Genomic DNA, 23,283 nt, shown 5'->3' on the forward strand with positions numbered 1-23,283 from the left:
AAGAAATGTTCAGTAATCAAGATCAGCACTTAAAATATTTCAAACTGTCTCTCAGAAAATAGTACTTCTCAAGAAAAATTATTTTCATTCCTCACTAAAGACAACATCCAGCCATAAATAAAGTAAGATCTTAACTGCTCTTTTTAAAAGATACTAAGTTATGTGAAAAATTACAATCACCAGACATGATGTGCATTGATGTTTAATTCAGTTAAAACTTCCATTTTGATTTGTCTATACATCTACATCATGACTTCTGCAAACCATTCATTTTTATGGCTGTGACTAATTTTAACCAATAACTTCATTCTTGAAAATATTCATCTTCCATCAAATGGGGTTTTCCTTCCTAAAACAAGGATGTCATCTCTATTGCTGTGCTATTCCTCAAGCACTGATCACTTATTTTCCCCATTGTATCCAAGATATTCTTCATGCATGGATTCAGGCAGCAAGCATTAATGAAATATTAAAATGACAGGACAGCATTGCAGGATCATGTCCAATTCGGTTTTCATCAAGTGCACTTTTATTGCCCATTCCAACTGGAGATGCCAAAAATAAAATTGTAACTAATGGTATGACAGCCAGAATATCAAAGAATAAGTATAGAGTGAAGACATCAAACATAATTTTGCAAAAATCTTTCAGAACAATTCACAGTCTTATTCAAGAAAGGGGTATATTGCAAATCAAGAAATCATAGGGTAACTGGTCTTATATTGGTTACATATAAATTTAATGAACGTAATGAAGTCTTAGCTCAGTCAATAATAATCGCATTGGGTTTTTGTTTTATCCAAAGATGGAGCACAAATATATTGGTCTGGGACCTACTATTAGAGTGCAGAAGGAAGTCAATCACCACACCATGTCCACATGGGCTCTCCAAATGGCTTGAATTTTTTTCCTGCCCTTTTCCCCATAACCCTGCACATTATATCTACACTAATAGTCATCTAATGCCATCTTGAATATCTCGATTGAACCTGGCTCTATAACACCATATGTTCATGTGCAGGCCATGTGTTCCAATCTGAACCATTTAGTCTGTTAAGTTTTTCTCATGTTACATTACTCTCTTTTGAAGAGTACCAAATCTGTTTCCTCTTGTTCTTGATCCTTTCATGAGTGGGAACAGTTTCACTCTGCCTCTGTCCTGACAACTCAATTCGCAAAACTGCAATTAAATTTCCTTTCAGCATTCTCCTCTCTAAGAAAAACTTCTTGAACCTATTCTACTGCTTCATATATTTAAGTAGCGTACCTCTATTTTCACAAGCCAATTTCAGTGCTCGTTTCTCAAAGTGTAAACAATGCAACTCTCTTGATGCAAAGAGGACTTGAAGTATTGTGTTATATACCAGACCAGACCACCTCATAATATTAAGGCAGCCTAGACCCTAACTTTTTCTAATTTTAAAAAGGCACATGAAATGTCTATTCCAGATACAATGTCACATTAAAGAAAAACACATTTTGTTTAAACTTTGTAGTTAAAATACAACCGAAGAAAGAAATTTAGAATATCAACCCTATTGGAAAACTTAACAGATACAGTAATATTACTAATTAACTGGTCAATTAGTAACATCCCACAAACAAGATCCTTGGCATAAAAGAAAAATTCAGACACATTCTCACATGCAATTTTTGATTCCAGGAGAAAAGAAAATTCAAGAGAAAATTCAGAGACTGGAACAGCCAAGAGACATTCACTGAAACTTCCAACTCTGTTGACATCCCAGAATCTTCTGATGCTACTGAAAAACCAAGTCAGAAATCCTAATCTAGGTGAGGTGGCCACATCCATTCAGGCTGTTTAAAAAGCTCCAAGGCCTGCCAACATATTTACTCAAGTGGCCTTAACTAGCCAGCTTGGCTCCTCTCGTTCAATTGGTCTCTTAAAGGAAACCAGGAAAAAATAACCTCAAAGCTACAGTATTGTCACAGTTCCAAGAGCCTTTATTTACAAATGATCAAATATTTGTTTCAGACATGGGTGGATGGTACATAACTTGTCCTTACCCATTATGACGGAATGGGGAGGGTTGGCAATTTGGGTGCACTTCCTGTCCAGAAGTCTGTGAACTTTGTGCCCATGTTTTAAGCGTAAACGTCTCCTACGTCAACCAATGTCTAGGCCAAAAAGAGGCTTTCTTTTCTGACTATTAAGAAAAGAGAAATTATACTTTTGATAGTGAATAAGTATTTAAAATAGATAAATTTATTTGGCTGGTCAAAATGCAATGAGAATAAACAGTTCCATTAAAAGAGCAAAATGGCTTATTTATGCTGCAAGTTCAGTAAACAGTGTTTCAAGTGAACTCAGTAAAGATTAGGGATAAAACCACAGCAACTCCTATGCTTGGAGTGTGGGTTCTGGTCTCACCTGCTGCTCAGAGGTATTATGATACATCTCTGCAAGTTGATTTAAAAAACCTATAGATCCTTGGATTGGTGCTAGATAAATTTGAATGCCATGCCCAGAAAGCATGAAGAAAGAGATCCTCAAATCTTATTAAAAATAAACTGTTTTACCTCACTTAAATTAGTTTTCAAATGAGCACAATGGGCTAGATTACAAGCATTTGTTAAAGGTGCTTTTCTGTACATGCATCTGATGCTATAGTCTTAGTTACTGTGCCTTCCCAACAGAGTCACACGGGCTAACTTTTCCAATTTTTCACACTAAACTTCAAGAAACAACTCCGGGCTTTGATTACATTCAAGCTGCGAAACAACACATCTGCTGGCATGGCTCTTTTCTTCTGAACTGCCACCGTAGAAATAGAAGCAGAAGTAGGCCATTCAACCCAGTGAGTTCACTTTAATATTTAATGAGGTTATGATTGATTGGATAATCCTCAACTGTACTTTTCTGCCTTTTTATTGATAACCACTGATTCACTTGTTAAATATCTGTCCATCTTAGCCTTGAATATAATGACCCATCCTCTGCAGCCCTCTATGATTAAGAACTCCACAGAGTTACAAACTTCAGAAGAAATTCCTCCTCATCTCTATTTTAAATGTGCAATCCCCTCCTCTGACATTGTGCCCTCTGGCTCTGGATTTTCCCACAAGCGAAATGACCTTTCTGCACATACCCTTCAAACTCCCTTTAGAATCTTCTGTTTCAATAAAGGTCACTTTGCATTTTACTAAACACCAATGAGTACAGGCTCAACCTCCTCAACCTCTCCTCATAAAACAGTCCTTTCATACCCAAGTTCAACCAAATGAACCTTTTTTGGAGTACACCCAATGCTCGCATATTTTTTCTTAGATAGAGGTCCAAAACTGTTCACAGTATTATTGTAGGTGTGGTGTAAAAAGTACCTTGTATTGTTTTAGCAAGACGTCCTCATTTTTATACTCCATTCCCCTTGAAATTAAGGCCAACAATCAATTTTCTTTTATTTGTATGTTAACTTTTTGTGACTCACAAATCCCTGTGTGTTGTAGCTTTCTATAATCTCTCTCTCTATTTAAATAATGTTTACCTATCCTATTCTTCCTGTCAAAGCACGTAACTTCACATTTTCTCACGCTATATTCCAACTGCCAGGCTTTTTCCCCCACTACCTTAACCTGCCTCCAACTGCTTCTGTAACCATGTTTCTACCTGCTTCTAGCCCTGGCCTCTCATCTGCAAGTCGAAACACACATCAACAATGAGCAGTAATGATCCCCTCACATAGTGGTTTTGAATTATTTGGCCTAAGTCTCATAATAATTTGTAAAAGCTGTCTTTAGGTCTGTTCTAAATGACTTTCTAAACCATCCTTTAAAAAATGAGCCTTTAACAGTACTGAAAATCATAAACCCATTTAATTAAACTTTAAAATCAAGTTCCCAAAGAACAATACATTATAAAATGTCATCAAGTATCTTTAAAGGTCTGCATGTAACATTAACTAAGAGAAAGTGTGGGCTGCAGTTGCTGGAGATCAGTGTTGACAGTGTACTGCTGGAAAAGCACAGGTCAGGCAGCAGAGGAGCTGAAGGGTTTTTGCCCGAAATGCCAATTACCTTGCTTCTCAGATGCTGCCTGACCTGTTGTGCTTTTCCAGCACCACACCCTCTAATACTTGTAACATCAGAAGAGTAAACAGCAAAGCTGCTCGAGGCCTAGCTTGCACCTGTCTCTGGTCTCAATCTCATTCAAAAGTCTCATTTCTGGAAAGAATCCTACATTTATTTTGCAAATGAATTTCCAGCATATAACTGTTGGACCATAAACTTCAATTCAACATTCACCAAGTCGCCGTGCAAAGGATCTCTGCACATGACCAACAGATAGGCATTCCACTACAGACGTACTGGAATCTAATTCACCTGAATTAAAGGCAGTTAATTCTTAAAGTAATTTGTAATTGTAAACTCCTCTTTCCCTTCATTCTTCCGTATGCATATCCATGCGTGTGGGCCACAAATTATATCCTCATATCCAATCGACTGCCTTTTTTTTCCCCTGGACTAAATTCTTGAGTCATTTATATTTTTAAAATGGAGTTCACAAACAGAAGGTTGAGGAGCAACACACCATGGCTTTTTAGGAAAGGAATAGAAACTAAAATAAAGTAAGAAATTTTAAACCATCTGTGTTATGGAGAGAAGAGGAGAACCAGTAAACCAATCGAATTTACTTCCCCTAGTCAGTGACACAGGTCAAGAATAGTTTCCTTCAGTACCACACATTAACATACCCAACTACCCTTCAAGTATTCTAAAAAAAATCTTAAATTTCTCATGACAATTTGGGTCTGTTTAATTAATAATGCCTAATCTTGGAGTGTATTTCATTCCGAGTAGATTTATTTTGTGGAATTTGAATGGTACTATGTTTAGTAATTGCCTATTTTTCGGGAAAAACAGTATTTATAATGTTGCACTTGTGTTCTATGAAATTTTTGTACGTAATAAAGAAACCCTGGTCTGAACTGGGAGATAAGTACAAGAACTGAAATACAACCTCTTATAGCTAACTGCAGATTACAGTTACAGCATCAAAAAAAAAGTGTGTTACAGGCCGGTCACATGTGACCTTTAATCCCAAGGGGTTTTTTAAATTCATTATTATTTTTGTGAACTGAACAATTCTGCATAAACATCACCATTTTGGCCAACTGACTGTACTTCTGAAGGTTTTTAATGGTGGCTTGGCTGAAAACCACAAAGATTTACAAATTTAGACTACATATTGAGGAATTTAGAATTACAGACAGATGTAGAACTAATGGAAGCTGGCATATGTAACTTATTGCCGATAGCTGTGACATATTGCTTTTTAAGAGATAAACCAAAGAAGAATATATACATTTAACAGAAAGACACAGAAGGTTGTAGAGAAACAGACTGTTAGGATGTAAACATAGATAGCAGGAACAATGAATATATCCGTTTAGAAAATTACCATGCTATTACGAATTATAAATACTGACACAAAGACATTATGGAAGTGCAATTCCAAGACTGTTGTGCATTATTTTAGATGGTCCATTACAGAAACAGGGAGATCCACAAGGGTGAATCAAAGGAAACAAAAATATAGGGAGATGGTGCAACAAAGGTAATGTCATTGAATTAGTTATCTGGAAGCTGAGGATTTGCATACAGGATGTGGCTCAAATATTCTCCTTGTGTATATTTAAGGCAGAGACAGGTTCTTGATCAGTGTGGGAATCGAGAATTACAGAGAAAAGGTAGTAAAGTGGATATAAGCAATGTCAGATCAGCCATGCTTCTATTGTTGGCGCAACAGACTCAAGGGGCTGAATGGCTGATTCCTGTTCCTATTTTTTATGGTTTTAAAAGGAGATGTACACAACTGTTTTCACAAATTACAACAAGTTTCAAGAAAGTGAAGGAAAGATCACTACCTCCAGTTGTGGAATAAGTGACAACAATTTTAATTGAGAATCTATTAATATAATAGGCAAAATAAATAAGCTTGTTAAAGCAATGGAATACTACATCTTGGAGGTAGCTGAGGCAGCAACCACTGTAATCTTTCAGGGGAAGTTGGATAAAACAAAGCAAGACATAGGGCAATGGGAGGAAGTAGTGCAGCAGGATTAATTTTGACTTGTTTAACAAAACCACTGGCCTTAACATGATGAGAAAACTGTGTTTTTTCTGTGAATTTCTATGACTCTGAAGTGATCTAACCACACCAAAAATCGAAAGTGCTTCTAGCCAAACTGTTATCAATGACCACCAAATTGTTCATCATCCCCAAATCCTCAAGTAAAGGGTCCAAGTGCTATGCAACCTCTGTGGTGAAGACATCAATTTCCAGAAATTGACCATGTTCACATTCATTTAGTACAGAGTGGAGACAGCCTTCTAGGTGAACCCCTTATTCATAAGTGATTACGCATGTTTTGCTTTATGTTCAAAGCAGGAAGTTCCATGCAGATCGTAAAGTCACCAGAGAACTTGTATTCAGTTGTAAAGTGGCTTAGAAGAACAAGAAAGGATTGCAATATTAGAGTGCTTTTTAAAGCATGTTCCAGCCAACTACTTTTGAAATAATCACTGTTGTAATGTAGAAAATATAGCAGTAGATTTGTATATAACAGCAAGGGGTGATTGATTTAACACAAATATGGGTCAGGACACTAAGATAACTCTCTTGCACTTCCTGAAAATAGTGCTGAGGAAACATTTAGCAGGCAGATTGAGTCTAGATTTAACAACTCATTTGAAAGAAGAAATCACAAGGTCTCAACAAAGAATCCAATGAAAAACAAAAATATAAAACTGAAAGGAGGAAATAAAAAAAACCAACTCCGATCAGCCATTGAATAAAGGAGTAGAGACAATCGGATGAATGACTTGCATCTGCTCCTACACCTTATTGTCTTGTGAAAAACAATACAATGGCTCCAATGAAATCAAAGCTCAGCCAAGAAACAAAATTATGTCCTACTTGTAATAATTAAGTTTTTGTTGTTTGCTAAGAACAGCTTGGCAACTTCACCTGACTCAACAGTGAACTGGAATAATCTGCGATGGCAAGAACTGCAATTCCACTATTTGGAATTGCATTCATGTTCATGCCGGGAGCTCCCCTTTCCTTGCACATTTTTTTTAAAGCCAGCTGGAGTAGCGCTCACTGCTACTTCAGTGGAACAAATATAAAAAATAAAGCAGCATAAAAAGCAGAACAACTGACAAGTATACTACATTATTGTACTCTAGAGAAGAGAACTGTAATAAGAATCAGATGATTGGTGAATTTGGAAGAATACAATTTTAAGATATTCAGCTTTATTCAAAGTTTGTGAGAAGATTTGTAGCTCGGGTGCTCGTTGTTGTGGTTCTGTTCGCTGAGCTGGAAATTTGTGTTGCAGACGTTCCGTTCCCTGTCTAGGTGACATCCTCAGTGCTTGGGAGCCTCCTGTGAAGCGCTTCTGTGATCTTTCCTCCAGCACTACAAATGCCAGAGGAAAGATCACAGGAGGCTCCCAAACTGAGATGTCACCTAGACAGGGGACAAAACGTCTGCAACACAAATTCCCAGCTAGGCAAACAGAACCACAACATTCAGCTTTATTAACATGGCTACTTTCCTCGGTTCTTCTTCAACTTTAGAACAAAAACATTTCATAAAACATCTGACTTCAACTTCATTCCCTTAGGTTCCAAACACCAATTTCCAATCTCAGTGACGATATCTTACTGACTTTTTGTGCAACTCTGTTCACATTTCAGCAAAATGAGTTTTGCAATTCTCCATATGAAACCAGTGAAAACCTGATCCTTTTGAACAGTTGTTCTCTGCAATTTGCTGTGTCACCCAGTTTACTTCACTATAAACAGTCCTAATATCAAATCATCCACGCTAGTTAGCAGAAATATTATTGGAGTCACTATTCAGTTGATTTTTGCACGTTGCAACATTTTTACTTAAGAGTTTCAGGAAGTAACAGATCTCCAAATTATGACAGTTTTCATAGCTTGATGCTCAAGTTTTCTCAGCCAAAGTATATATACTTGCATAAAATGCATATAAATTAAAATAAATGGCTCTAGGAGAAGAACGTTCAACTTGTAAGCCTATCATGATTGAGTAAAATCCAAGTCCTTACTGTCATTACAATGCCTGCATTTTTGGCAGTGTTCCAGATCAACCAACAGTAAAATCCACCCTCCATTTCCCAGAATAAAATTATTAGATTAGATTAGATTACTAACAGTGTGGAAACAGGCCCTTCGGCCCAACAAGTCCACACCGTCTGGCCGAAGCTTAACCCACCCAGACCCATTCCCCTACATTTACCTCTTCACCTAACACTGCAGGTAATTTATCCAGGCCAATTTACCTAACCTGCACATTTTTGGACTGTGGGAGGAAACCAGAGCACCCGGAGGAAACCCACGCAGATACGGGGAGAATGAGAATGTTCAAACTCCCCGTGTGCAAGCTATGTTATTCAGTAGCTTGGTTAGTGTATATAAAATCAAAGTGACAAAAAAACCAAAAATATCTTATTTTAATTCATTCAGGTGATGTGTCATTGCTGCAGAGGCCTGCATTTAGTGTCCAGCCTCTAGTTGCCCAATAGGTGACGGCGGTGGACTGCTTTATTAAAGTGCTGTAGCTCTAGTCTGTAGAAGCACCTTCAGTGCGATAAGGAAAGGAGTTACATAATTTTGACCCAGCAACATTGAAGTATTGGTGATATAATTTCAAGGCATGATGGCATGTGGTTTCCAAGGGAACCTGTAGATGGTGTTCTCTTGGATCTGTTGCCCTTCTTCTTTGAGTTGGTAAAGATTGCAGATTTTGAAAATATTGCTGTTAAAGTCTGTATGAGTAACGGTAGTGAATCTAGTAAATAGTACACTGTGATGTTAGTGTGTGTGAATGGTCGAAGTCGTGCCCACCCAGCAGCATCCTTTGTCTTGAATAGTGTTGGAGCTGTACTCACCCAGGCAAATGGGAAAAAAAGGGTCCCATCACACACCTGACTGGTTCTTGCGGTGAACAGGCATGACAACAGGAGGCAAGTTACTCCATACAGAATTTCTAGTCTCTGAACTGCTGCTGCAACCAGAACAGTCATCTGACTGGTCTTTTTAAGTTTCTGGTCAATGGTAACTCTAAAGATGCCTTCAGTTGAGGATTCAGCAATAGTAATGTCATTAAATGTCAAGATGTGATGGACAAGATTCTTTGTTGTTGGTTACAGTCTAAATGTTGTCAGATTTTGTTTCATATGGCCATGCTTCCATAACTGAAGAGTAGAAAATGGCGCTGAAGACTGTGCAATCATCAGCCAGCATCCATACTTTAGATTTTTTTTTGGAATAGAGGTAATTGACATAGCAGATGAAAATGAAATGGGCCCAAGCCAACACCTGAGGCACCCCTGCAGTGATGCCCTGGAACTGGTATGACTGACTTCTAACAACTACCTTTCTTCCTCCTGGAGATGAATTCAAGCAGCAGAGAGCTTTCTAATTCCTAATCAATTTAGTTTTGCTACAGCTCCTTCATGCTATACCTTGATGTCAAGGACAGTCACTCTTACCTCACCTCTGGAGTTCAGTTCTTTTGTCCAAATTTAAAGCACACCTACAATAAAGTCAGGAAATAGGTAGGCCTGATAGAACCAAAAATGAAGAGCAATGAATAGACTGTTCCAACATACTGCTGGGGATAGACAGTAGATTAACAGGATGGTAATTGGCTGGGTTGAAATGCTCCTGCATTACATGAAAAAATTATAGAGGAAACTTCTACAGCAAAGGTCATTAGCTGGACCTATCTATTTATTACTAACATGAATGGTCTTAACTGATTTAGCTAATTTCTGGAAATATTTGCAAACATCTTCATCCTCTCCTTACTATGATGTGGAATTTTCACCTGCTTCAAGAAGATACCATTATCCCAGTGTTAAAGCAAAATCATGCAGCACACCCCACTGATTACTGCCTGGTGGCTCTGACATCAATAATTATGAAGTGCTTTGAGAGGCTGGTCATGTCTCACATCAACTCCAGCCTCCCAGACTGCTTTGATCCCTTGCTATTCACCTACCGGTGCAACAAGTCCATGGTAGACACCATCCCCCGACACTACATTCATCCCTGGACTATCTGGACAAGGAGGACACTTATGTCAGGCTCGTACTTACTGGCTACAGCTCTGCTGTGAACACCATAATTCCAAATAATAGCATCTCCAAACCCTGGGACCTAGGTGTCTGCTTCCTCCTCTGTGACTGGATTCTCAATTTCCTGACCAATAGACTGCAGTTTGTATACACGTACAAACAGATTCAAGAACAGCTTCTTCCTTGCTGTAATCAGACATTTGAATGGACCTCTTTAATGCTAGTGTTGATCTCTCTGCACCTTCTCGCAGCAATAACATTGTATCATCCACTCTGCTCTGTTACCCTGATGTAATTGTACAATACAATCCGTCTGTAAAGCATGTCAGATGATTTTCTTTGTGCCTTGGTACGTGACTGTATATAATAATTCAAATTAAATCGTCTTCTTGTCCCTTTATCTCCCCCCCCACCCCAAAAAACCCGAAGGGATTTTGAAATATTCATTCAATGCTCCATTCCAGCATTGACCTACTGTGATGAGATTCCCATTCTGATCCACTTTTCCCCTTTAATTGGGCTCTTGTTATGCATCAAAGCCAGGCTTGTGTTCAACAATTGCTAATCATTCTTGATGGACCAGAATTTTTGGTCCTGACTGCAAGATCATATATTTTGTTTCTTTTTCAAGATAAAAGACAGACAGACAGACAGATACAGAGAGTCACACAGCATGGAAACTGTCACTTTGGTCCAACTCTTCCAGGCCAACCAGGTTTTCCAAACTGATCTAGCCCCACATGCTTATGTTTGGCGCTCCAAACCTCGCCGCTTAACAGACCTGTCCAAATGTCTTTTAAATGTGGTCATGATACTTGTTTCTACCATTTCCTCTGGAAGTTTTTTTTTCCCATACACACACTACGCTCTGCATGAAAAAGTTGCCCCTTAGGTTCCTTTTAAATCTTTCCCCTCTTACCTTAAACCTATGCCCTCTAGTTTTGGGCTCAACTACCACAGGGAAAACACCTTGGCTATTCACCGTATCTATGCCCTCCAGGATATTATAAACCTCTATTAAGTCATACCCCATTCCTACATTCCAGAGAAATAAGTCCCAGCCAATCAAGACCCTCCCTGTAACTGAAACTCTCCAGAAACAGCAACGTCCTTGTCAATCTTTTCTGTAACCTTTCCAGTTTAGTAACATCCTATAGCAGGGTGACCACAATTGTACGCAGTACTCTAAACATGGTCTTGTACAGTTGCAACATGGCATCCCAAATCTTAAACTTAGTGTTCTGACTGATGAAGGCTAATGCTTTCTTCACCACTCTGTCTACATGTGGTGCCACTTTCAGGGGATTATGTATCTGCACCCTTAAGTCTCTGTTCAACAATGCTCACCATGGTCCTAACATTAACTGTGCAAGTCCCGCCCTTTTTGGCTTACCAAAATGCAATGCCTCACATTTATCTGAATTAAAGTCCATTTGCCATTCTGCAGCCCACTGATACAGTTAATTAAGATCCTGTTGTACTCCTAGATATTCTTCTTCACTGTCCATTTCTGGTGTCATCTGCAAATTTAATAACCATGCCTCTGATGTTCTCACCCAAATCATTTTATGTAAATAGCAAAAATGGACCCAGACCGATTCTCGTGGCACAACATTGGACACAGGCCTTCAGTCTGAACAAAATCCTCTACCATCACCCTCTGTCTCTTTCTGTCAAGCCAATTTTGAATTGTGACTATGCTGTCACTTTATTAAGGTTATATTGTCCTTTTTTTTAAAAAAAAGAGAGGTCGTAAAGGCAGAGGTGTTGAAATGTCTTGGGCAGATGCATGGTTTAACAATGGAAAGGGAGTGGCCAGTTCTCCCAGCTCTTTAGTTGCAATATCAAGTTGGTTGAGTTTTCAAATAAGTTTTTTTCTAAATTCTGTTTTCTTTTGTTCGTGTTTCAACTGTAGAATTTAATTAAATTCTGTTTTGCTTTAAGCCAATTGATTTGACCAGCTACATCACACCTGAAATAAGCACTTCATATCTGCCTTTAAAATAAGCAGTTAGGATCTGGGCTACCTTCTTTAAATATTTTAAATGTGGTCTGGCCTGGTCCATAACAGAATCCAATTGGCTCGCTCTCCCCAGATCCTAGGTGATATAACCTTACCAACCAGTCTATCATGCAGAACCTTGTTGACGGCCTTAAGTCCATGTAGACAACATTTAATGCCTTCATCAACCTTCTTGGTCACCCCTTCAAAAACTCTCAAATCAAATTTGACAGACATGATTTCCCATGCATGAAGCCATGTTGACTATCCATAACCAGCTCTTGCCTCTCCAAATGTATGCAAATCCTATCTCTCAGAATTCCCTCTAACAACTTAACCAGCAATTATGTCAGATTCAATAGTCTATAGTTCTCTGGCTTTTTCTTGCAACCTTTCTTAAACAATTACATAACATTAACCATCCTCCAGTCTTGCAGCACCTCAACCACGGCTGTCTATGATACAAATAACTCTAATAAGGACCCTGCAATTTCTTCGGTTGTGTCCCACAATGCCCTGGGATACACTTCTCGGCCATTGTGTGTTTTAAGAGCTTTTCTACAATGTGGACTCTTTTCAAGACATCACTTATTTCCCAGAATTCATTAGCTTTCATTTCTTTTTTCATAGTGTATACTGTAAGAAATATTTGTTTAGGATGTCACCCATCTCCTCTGGCACCACATATGGATGGCCTCATTGATCGTTAACAGGCCCTATTCTCTCCCTAGTTATTCTTAAGTGTAGAATCTCTTTGGATTCTATAGTTTATCTGCCAAAGCTGTCTCATGTCCCCTTTTTGCCCTCCTGATTTCCCTTTTGAGTGTACTCCTACACCTTTATACTGAAAGAATTCATTTGATCCCAATTAGGGAAGGGGTGGTGAGGTTAGGGATAGGAGAAAACAGGTATATTTATAACCTCACTTCATTAGCAAAGAATTGGAAAGAGTTGAAAGTAAGCCAAAAGGAAATAATCCATTGGCGTCTGAGATCCGGACTACTGCCAGAACTGTGCTCTTCTGATGTTTTTTTCCTTTCCCCATTCATAATACTTATATCTTGTTTTATCTTTGTTTGTCTATTTGTATGAATGTGGGAATTTTAAGAAAGTGGTATAGAGTTTAAGTTAGAGTCATAGATTATCTATTAAAGTATCTACTTTTGCCATTGTAATCAAATTGCTTTTAACCAATAGTTACTTTCATGTGAAATTTTTAAAAAACTAATTCGACCCAAATTAGATGGGTAAAATTGGATAGTTGCGTGGTTTAATGAAATTTTCACATTTCTGGTGTTTTTTGAAATAGTAAGACTTGATTTCCAGTGAATTGTGGCAATATTCAAGGGCAATTTCTTAAGCATTGTCACATCACATTAAATACTCTTGAGGGGCAAACTTTCACTACACAAGAGTTACCTCAAAGGGGAAGAATAGAAAGGTTGGGGTAGGGGTAGGGGTTGTAGGAATGGGGGAAATGAGGTGGAAAGACAAAGAGGACCACCAAAACGCCATCTCAGCTTGCTTTCTATTTTGCTGGGTGAGGAAGTGGGGATGAATAACATTTCTCAATGTTAGAAATAACACGCAGATTTGTAAAATAAATCATAGCGTCCATAAATTCTTATCAAATCTTAACAATGCTATATCACAGCCAGATAAGCTGTATTGAGAAGCTGCCTACTGCATTTTTTGCATAATAATTCCAAGGACACAGCATCTAGTGAAAAATCTCAGTTTGCTACCAAAGACCCAACATAAAGTCCTGAGGCAGAGAAAACAGATTCTTACCTATTTTCTAATCAACTCATTCAGACATGTTATTACACACCTCTGGAGCAGGTGGGACTTTAACCTGGGTCTCCCAGTTGAGAGGTAGGGACACCACCATTGCGCCACATCAGGGTCTAAACATATCTATGCAACAATGAATCAATAATCTATTAAGTATCAACTGTTTACGATGCTCCCATTTTCTTTGTTGATATATTGATCAAACAAAGAACGCAGCAAATAATCACATAGGACAACACTAATTGTGTTGAAATATCTATGCCACATCAATACAAAATCTGCATGACAAGTAGCATTTTTAAGTTTCATTTTCAACCACAGTAATCTCTAGCAACAAAAACATAAATTACTAGAAAAGCTCTGCAGGTCCGGCAGCATCTGTAGAGAGAAATCACAATGTTTCAGGTCCAGTACAGTGTGTTCCCCAAAAATTTTCTGTTCAGTTCTTGTGCTCAATACAATAATCTGGCCTGACTAGATGGAGTTGATGATGACATAAAAGAGTAAAACTAGCCCATAGGAGAATCTCAAAATACTGTCTTTTGGTCAGTCTTTCAATCAAGAGAATCTAATTATTACCAATGGCTGCAGTACTATTTACAGTACTGTGGTTTAGACCTGACTCTGCTTCCTTGGAACAGGAATAAACATTAAATACATATGGTAAAGCAAATGACCCAAAAACAACCAAAAACAAAGTCACATCAATGCTAGCAACACAGCATTTAGAGGCAGAAACAAACATTTTCTATCTCAAAAACAGTGGCAGAATGAATGCTCAAAATGTGTCTGCTGTCACAAATTATCAGGTCCCTATGGTTTTGTTACAATGGGCTGGCTGGACTAACTAATGACGACCAGATGCAAGTTATCAGACAACAGAAGACAGGCACTCAATAATTGTGCCAGAAAGCTTAACTACTAAAAAAAATACCGTTGCCAAAAATGTATTTTACAAGTGAATTATAGAAGATTGAGCAACTCAATTTACAGTGCATGCACATCTCCCAGGGCTTTAATGTGACTATTTTTACCTCTGAACTGAAATGTCCTACAGTTTAGGCCTAATAGTCAGATATTGTGAAATCACAGCTGTGTTAGTTTCCTATCACTACCACCTCCATTACAAACTGGTTGTCTTATGGTATTGCACAGATAATGACTTACCTAATTGCTGCCTTGCTCATTCATAAACAAGGTGTTTGCAGTATTGCATACATCATTTACAGTAATACTAGTTGTCAAAACAATAAGCTTTTTCATGGATTTCCTCCTGGTTGCCATAGTAATAAGTTAAGACAATTTCATAACTATGCAGTTTTGGATTTCACTTTGAAACCATAAAATGGAATTAATAATTTCACAAACAGTAAAAAATCAATGGAAACTATTTGTAACTTCACCTTTCTGCCTCACTCTTCTTGTCACCATCTTAGTCTTTGCAGCCTCAAAGAATCAGCTAAATACAAACAGGATGAGGACACTTTAAATCAATAAAATGATCCCAAATAAACACCAGAAAATACGAAACTCAGGATGGCCAGATAGTATCTTTAAAACACAATGTATTGCTTCAGCTATAATTTCCATATTAATCAATGGCCAAACCATCCTTTCAGTAGTTGTCAGATTCCTCGCTTTGAGGCGCAACAGGTATCTGAAATCACAATGGCAAATCACATATACAAATCAAGGTAACCCTGGGATAAGAGTTTGAAGGCAACTTCTTTGATCTTCCATCTTATTAGGTCCTTCTGTTCTATTTCAAAATTGCCTTCAAACTCTAACAATAGTCCAGGCTTTGCACTCCACCACCCTCATTTTTCTTTTTACCCTTCTCAGTTACTACCGTTTTTTGCTCCAAGAAATCAAACACTTTGGAGGTGCTTGCCACGCATGAGAAGGAAGATATTTACAGTTTCAGTGTTATTCTTATTATTGCTATTTCATGGTTAGCAAATTTGCAGATCACACCAAAATTAGTGGCATAGTGGACACTAAAGAAGGTTACCCAAGATTACAAAGAGATCTTGATCAACTGGGTCAATGGGCAGATGACTGGCAGAGGGAATTTAATGTCGGTGATTGCAAGGTATTGCATTTTAGTATTACAAACAGGGGACAGAACTTATACAACTAATGGTAGGACCTTGGTAGTGTTGCAGAACAGAGACACCTAGGGGTTCAGGTACTGAATTCTTTGGAGTTTGCATCACATATAGATAGGGTGGCATTTAGCCCACTTGCCTTCGATGCACAGACCTTTGTACAGGACATTGGTGAGGCCTCTCCTGGAGTACTGTGCCCAGTTTTCTTCACCATTGTAGGAAGGATATTAGGAAGGTTCAGAAAAAATGGGAATGGACACTTTGAATTATAAGGAGAGGCTAGAGCATAGGAGGTTGAGGTGTGACTTTACAGAGGTTTATAAAATCATGAGGCATATAGAAAAGGTGAATGGCAGATATTTTTTCTCTCAGGTGGGGAATGTCAAGGGTAGGCAGCATATTTTTAAGGTGAGAGGAGAAAGATTTTAAAAAAGACTGTTTCTATGCTGGATGACTCTATGACATTGATACCCAAAATTGCTGAAATAAGAGGCAGCCTGGGTACTGGAAGAATTTCTGCCCTCTTGGCAATCAGGTGTTTTAGCCAATGGATGGTCTTTACCCTGTTTCTTAGAATCTTGTTTCTACCTGTGCAATGCTAAAACAAGTAACTGGGTGGCAGATCATTACACTTCCACAAGGTATGTGCACTGTCAGTGTTACAGTAACATGGAAGATTTCTGTTGAGGTGATAGTTAACTTAGGTGTCAGTTAGCATTATAGCTCTATCCCTACTCTATTTGTTAATTTTTTTCAACCTGCTCCCTGTTGCAGTCAAGAGAATTGAAACTGGGTCTCACTCCCACTCTCAAGATGCAATTATTACATGCAATTTTGAGCTGGAGGTGAGAAGCAATTTTCAAGACCGAAGGACATGGTGTTCTGACTCAATAAGTGTTTTGTATAGTGCAATTCTGCAACATGGAAATCACAAAGAATTACACAATTATATACCACAGGAACAGGCTATTTAACCCAACACGTTTATGCTGAAAAGTATAGATAAATAGAAAAACATGTGCCGACAGCCTATAAATGGAGGACAGAGATAAACAGTGTGAGATCTTTGCCATAGATGATAGACCCTTTACTTATGATCTAGACTCTTATAAAGAATGGCCACAGAGCACAACACTGGAGAATTAAAAAGTCGGAGCAGGAAAGGTGGAAACAAGGAGGTAAAAGGCATTGTGTGTTTGAAATTTATGGAAGAATATTATATACCAACTTAACATTATTCATTTAGAGAAATTAATTTTTCTTTAAAAAAACATCTTTGCAATATTCATGAGACACATTTAAGCATCTCAAGCATCTTCCATGTTACTTTCTAATCACGTTTAAGAAATTATACTGAATGTAAATTTCCTTCAATAGAGTTCTGCATTTGCAATATCCACATTTTACAGAAAACCTCATCCTAAAAAAAAATCCAAGTCTTTTCTTATGAGATTTTTAACATTGAATATTTAATCAAAGTCCTTCGTATTACCATGACACATTTGTTCTTGGTTTCTGAAGAAAACTACAGTTTAATTACTTCCATCCACCCCTGCATTTTGACATTTTCCAATTCACATGTCCAGTGGACCTTGCTAAAGAAATATTACTGAGGAATGAACAAGATTGTTTGCCAAGTACGTTAACATTAAAGAAACATCAACTTCATTGATTTAAAACACATAAACAATAACATACATAAAACTAATAAGAAGAAATGATAGACAAATGCACTTTGAGTTGCAGTTTCCAGAAACAATGCCATGCTGTTCTGATAGAACTATATTTCTTCTTGGTATGTTGACTTTCGTGTTGTGCATATCTTGCATTTAGGGGACAAAAGGAAGCAAAGACAACAAAGCAATCTAAAGCAGTGATACCATAAACTGAAATAAATGAACTTCAAGTGGGTTATTAACCTATTTCAAATCCTCTAGATTTTTTAGTGATTACAAAACACTTATTTTATGGCATGGTTCAATTCAGTTTCTGGAAGAAAGTGAGGACTGCAGATGCTGGAGATCAGAGCTGAAAATGTGTTGCTGGAAAAGCACAGCAGGTCAGGCAGCATCCAAGGAGCAGGAGAATCGTCGTTTCAGGCATGAGTCCTCACTTTCTTCTAGAAGATTTTAACCTACTGCGAATCCTCTTACAAGGATGCCTTCCTTAAAGAAGCTCTCTTCCTCCTCCTACAGAATTTCAGTGGCCTCATTCCTGAAGAAGGGCTCATGCCCAAAACGTCAATTCTCCTGCTCCTTGGATGCTGCCTGACCAGCTGCGCTTTTCCAGCAACACATTTTCAGCTCAATTCAGTTTGTGCTGACATTTGTTATTAATGTGGATGCAAACTATGTGTTGCACATCAATGCAGGGTGACACATACACCTGAGGAATAAATAACTGATGCTTCAACTGCTACCAGCTGTTGCAGTCGACTGTACTACTTACGCTTAAAGTCCGACACACATGCAGGTAGATGCGGATTCTGCAGCACTAACACAATTCTGTTTTTTTTGTCTAAGAAGGACATGCATAGAGAACAAAATACACAACCCACATGATTTCTGGATGTAGTTAATCTATTCAAGATGCACTTAGATACAGAGTTAGATCAGAGATATTATAATATCTACTATTTTAGTAACCATGCAGATTGCTGGACATGTAGATCAATCGAGTGCTATTCCTCTATTCTTTATTTCAGAAGGAACTGATAACTATTCTTACAGATCATTGAAGCCAATGCCTTCAATTATAAAGCACTCGCCATTGTTGTATGTTGACTGTGGTTCTTCTTGCTAATACAAATTAATTTCCATTTTCAACTACAGGAAATCACTCGTCTCTAGACAGTGATCCTTTTGGGAAATGGTAACTTCCAGGTCAAATTCAATATCTTCAGTGCAATGCATCATACTTGCCAAATGTTACCTGACTTGCTACCCTCAAAATCAGAGTGTCCGTATAACAATTTAAAGACATTTAATATTTTAAACTTAATATTAAAATATTTTAAATTTAATATTTTAAACTAAATTAAATTACATTTAAAAATCAGTTGCTCTCTGTTGCCAGAACGCCATTGTACAAACAAGTCCAATTACTCCTCAATGTTCCATGAAAATGAAAGTGTCTAATGTCTGCAAGGTTGGTAGCTCAGGTTGAGGTTTCAGGTGTAAGTTTGCTCGCTGAGCTGTATACAGCTCAGCGAGCAAACCTACAACTTATGTCTAATGTCTCTCCTATTAGGACACAGGACATATTTTAAGCAAACACTTTCTTTGGACTATTGCACAAAACTAAAGCCAAGTACTCCAGTCTAGTAGTGAAAGCAGAACATAACCTGCTTGTCACTTATCTGAGGCTAGCTAAAATATTTTTGAGTAAAAATGCCCAAACCAATTCGCTTGTAATTACAACTGAACTTGAGAAACAAATGTTGATCAGTTACAGTTAACTAGGGCATAATAAAACTCTGAGCAAGAGTCTCAGACCGGTAACTGTATGAGATGCTGGGCTAATAAATGGAGGCTTTGCATTTGTGCAAACACACCTTTAAGCCCATTAATGTACATCTGATTGGTTTAGGACATTTGTCAGGTCATCAGTTCTAAAGCTGTTGCTGGTTGAGTACTAAAACTCAATTTGCCACTAAAGAACAAAATCATCAAATAGAATGTTGACTAATACTTCTACTAACTCAACAGAACACATTTTGGAGGAAGTACTGCAAAATTTCTGTTCAATTTTGATCACTAGGATGAGTGTCCAGAAGCTCTATGACAAGTAAGCATGCTGAGGTTGAATAAATCGGGAAAACTGAAGACGCAAAAACAGAGATTGCTGGAAAAGCTCAACAGGCCTGGCAGCATCTGTGGAGAGGAAATAACTTAATATTTTGGGTCCAGTGATCCTTCCTCAGAACTAATGGTAGCTAGGCAAAGTTGGAGTTTTATACAGAAGATAGGATAGGGGAGGGATGAAGTAGCAAAAGACAGGTGGAAGTAGAGCCAAGAGATGGAGAAGAATAGTTAGACAGACAAAAGAGTGGGGCTGAAAATGTGTTGCTGGAAAAGCGCAGCAGGTCAGCCAGCATCCAAGGAGCAGGGGAATCGACGTTTCGGGCATGAGCCCTTCTTCAGCCCTATTTTCAGCTCTGATCTCCAGCATCTGCAGTCCTCACTTTCTCCCAGACAAAGGAGTGGGTAATGATCAGTCTAGGAGAATGAACAGCAACCGGTGGGGATTATTAGTAGCTAGCAATGATTGTGAGCAATAGGAGACCATGTGATAACAAGTTCTGATGTGTCAGGGTTGGGGTATGGACATGGGATAAAGTGCCTCAAGCCTTAAATTTATTGAACTCGATATAGAATCCCAAAGCCTGGAGAGTTCCCAAACAGAAAAGGAGGTCCTGTTCTTCCTGCTTCAGCTGAGCTGAGTTGGAGCCCCGCAGCGAGGCTGAGACAGGGATATTGGCCAGGGAACAAGATGGTGAGTTGAAGTGGCAACACTTAGCCATTCAGCCTTGAAAGATGATGCTAGGGTGGAAGCATGGCTTCAGTGGTATACAGATTCAAAATGACAAAACGAAAATAGTTTTTTCTGGAGCATGAATTAAATCAGAACAAAAGGGCACAAATAAACTCACAAAAGGCATATATCAGTAAGTTTTGTATATGGTTAAAGCAATGCTACAGGAATGCACTGTTCATGTAGTCCCATTACTCCACAGATCATAACATAAAAATATATTGTCCAGTAATTAAAATTGCCCAAGTACAGTATCTATAATCAGACTTTAAACAAAATAAAATCCATCAATTCGTATTCACAATAAACACCACTATCCTTTTCTCATTAAAAACAACACTTACTCAATAAAGATGAAACACTTGGTTAACATTAGAAATCAGTTACCTAGAAATCAGAGAGCACATTCTTTTAAAATATCCTCTAAATACCCAGGCAAACAAAAACATGCTTAGAGAAATGCACATTTCTCTACAGAATTCTTTTTGGAAACTAAACACTTTGGTCAATATTCATAAAGGGAAAAGGGTAAAGTATAGGATATTTTGACGCTCTAGCAAGTGTGGTCAAGTCAATAATCAGGAATGGCTGAAATCTCAGAGACATCACTTGCTCAGAAAATACATCTTGAGATGTTTTTTAACCACTCTTTAAAACAAACAAATGTGTTGAGTCATCCTAAACTGACGTACAGCCTTTTTCACAAATGGGTGAGATCAGCAAGAGAGCTGGCTTATGGCAGACTTCCCTCCAACTCAGCTTCCTTTTAGTAGCTTTCCCTCCAAGTCAGCTTGTTATTACACAACTTACAACCATGTAAAACAAGCAGCACTCCAAACCAGTCTATGTTCAAAATAGCCCATATTAAGTCTTCAGCAAAACAGTCAGTTATTAGAAGTGCTGTGATTTCTAGAAAGCCTTGTTATATATAAAAAAAGGAAATGCACAGTGAAATTTAAAGTAACTTAACAGCTGGTTGATGCTCTGATAAGGATATTATAAAATTATTTTCAAAGAATGATTCATTGTACAGTGCTCTCTATAAATATATGCAAATAATGTGGCTTGATTCTATATCCTTAAAGGGGTCCGACATACTTTATTAGGTATTCTTCAAACTATACAACAAAATACTGGCTTTAATCCAACATTCGAACAAATGATCAGATGATATGCCCTCATACATACAGTTCCTGGTATTGATGTAAGGATGCCTTGGTGCATCTGCTACAGCAAAATAAATTTATCTGAGATATCAAAATTGCCATTTAAAATTTTGTGCAGAAAAGATAGGTGCAACAAGTTTCTGCTTTTATGATTTTCATGTATAAACTTGCATAGAACTAAGGTAGAGAATGAGAATATGGTAAAATACACAGTAAATATAATAATAAATATGGAATAGTAACATGCTTAGCAAACAATGCAAAGATCATAACAATAGTTTTAAAATGTGCAAATATATCCAATTGTCCTTCAAAAATAAGACAGACACAAAACCAAAAATAATATAACTCTGCAGATTGTCAATTTGAAAATACTTTGGCCAAACAAGTTAAGTTTTAGAAAATAAACACTCTCAGATAATCCAAATGCTGGTCTGCGGATGAAGTCCCTTCCCACACAAACTGTTGGCAGTGAGAGTTGCTTCCTAGATCAGTTTTGGCTGGTTGAATGCCTTTCCTGGACAGAATGGCATTGACTCATACTTCTTGCTTACAACTAATTCACTTGCAGTGAAGTGGCCTTCCTGCTCAAACATTCGGGGGGGGCGGCTACTGAAAAAGAGAGGTAATTACGGCTCTCTCTATTGCTACTTGGTATATCTATCCAAGCAAGCTTGTTCTTTCCAAATACAAGACTACTGCATTTGGAACTAGTGTCTTTTACTTTGCAAAGTATTCAATACAGATCTACATCCAGTCAATGATAAAGGTGTTACATGTATATATTGGCATAGGCCCAAGTGAACTTTATTAACTTTACAAGTTGTCATCAATCCAAGGTGGCAACAAATCACATATTTACAAAACTTGAGTGGCAATAGGTTTTATTACTGATTTTTCTTCATTTTTTTTGTATAAAGGCTGAGAATTGCAAAACTCTTGCTTGTATTTGTAGAACTATTCCACCAAGACCAGTCATTCCACTCTCGCCATCAAAGTCAACACAACTAACATTTTAAAAGCAAAATATAATTATAGAATACAGTATATAGTGAAACAATATTAATCATGGATAGTTGGATTTGAGGAGAGTTTTTTTTTAAAATGACAGTTGCTTCATTCTTCACAACGGTTTCTTTCTATAGTATAGGAAAAGCTTGTAATAGAGTTACAGAGATATACAACACAGAAATAGACCCTTCGGTCCAACTCTCCATGCCAACCAGATATCCTAAACTAATCTAGTCCCATTTGCAGTACTTGGCCCATATCCCTCTAAACTTTTCTGATTCATACATGCACCCGATGCCTTTTAAATGTTGCAATTGTACCAGCCTCCACCACTTCCTCTGGCAGCTCATCCCATACATGCACCACCCTGTGAAAATGTTGCCCCTTAGATCCCTTATATATTTTCCCCCTCTCATCCTAAAGCTATGCCTTCTTGACTCCCCCACCCCAGGGAAAAGACCTTGGATGTTCACTCTATCCATTTCCCTCATGATTTTATAAACCTCTATAAAGGTCATCCCCCTTGGTGTCCGGCA

The 23,283-nt window shown here is 37.9% G+C and overlaps 1 protein-coding gene across 5 annotated transcripts in view; it reads right to left on the reverse strand.

Annotated features, from left to right (window-relative positions):
• Window positions 1-23,283, reverse strand: part of sipa1l1 (signal-induced proliferation-associated 1 like 1) — a 370,728-nt gene that overhangs the window by 178,124 nt on the left and 169,321 nt on the right. Inside the window, exon 1 of one of the 5 annotated variants that reach the window (XM_060828817.1) lies at window positions 2,029-2,062. The exons of the other annotated variants lie outside the window; for them this stretch is intronic. The gene's annotated coding sequence lies outside the window, so the exon portion shown is untranslated. Of the gene's footprint in view, window positions 1-2,028; window positions 2,063-23,283 lie in introns of those variants that run through there. 5 annotated transcript variants of the gene reach the window in all.

Source organism: Hemiscyllium ocellatum, chromosome 8 (genome assembly GCF_020745735.1).
Source record: "Hemiscyllium ocellatum isolate sHemOce1 chromosome 8, sHemOce1.pat.X.cur, whole genome shotgun sequence".
Taxonomy (NCBI): domain Eukaryota; kingdom Metazoa; phylum Chordata; class Chondrichthyes; order Orectolobiformes; family Hemiscylliidae; genus Hemiscyllium; species Hemiscyllium ocellatum.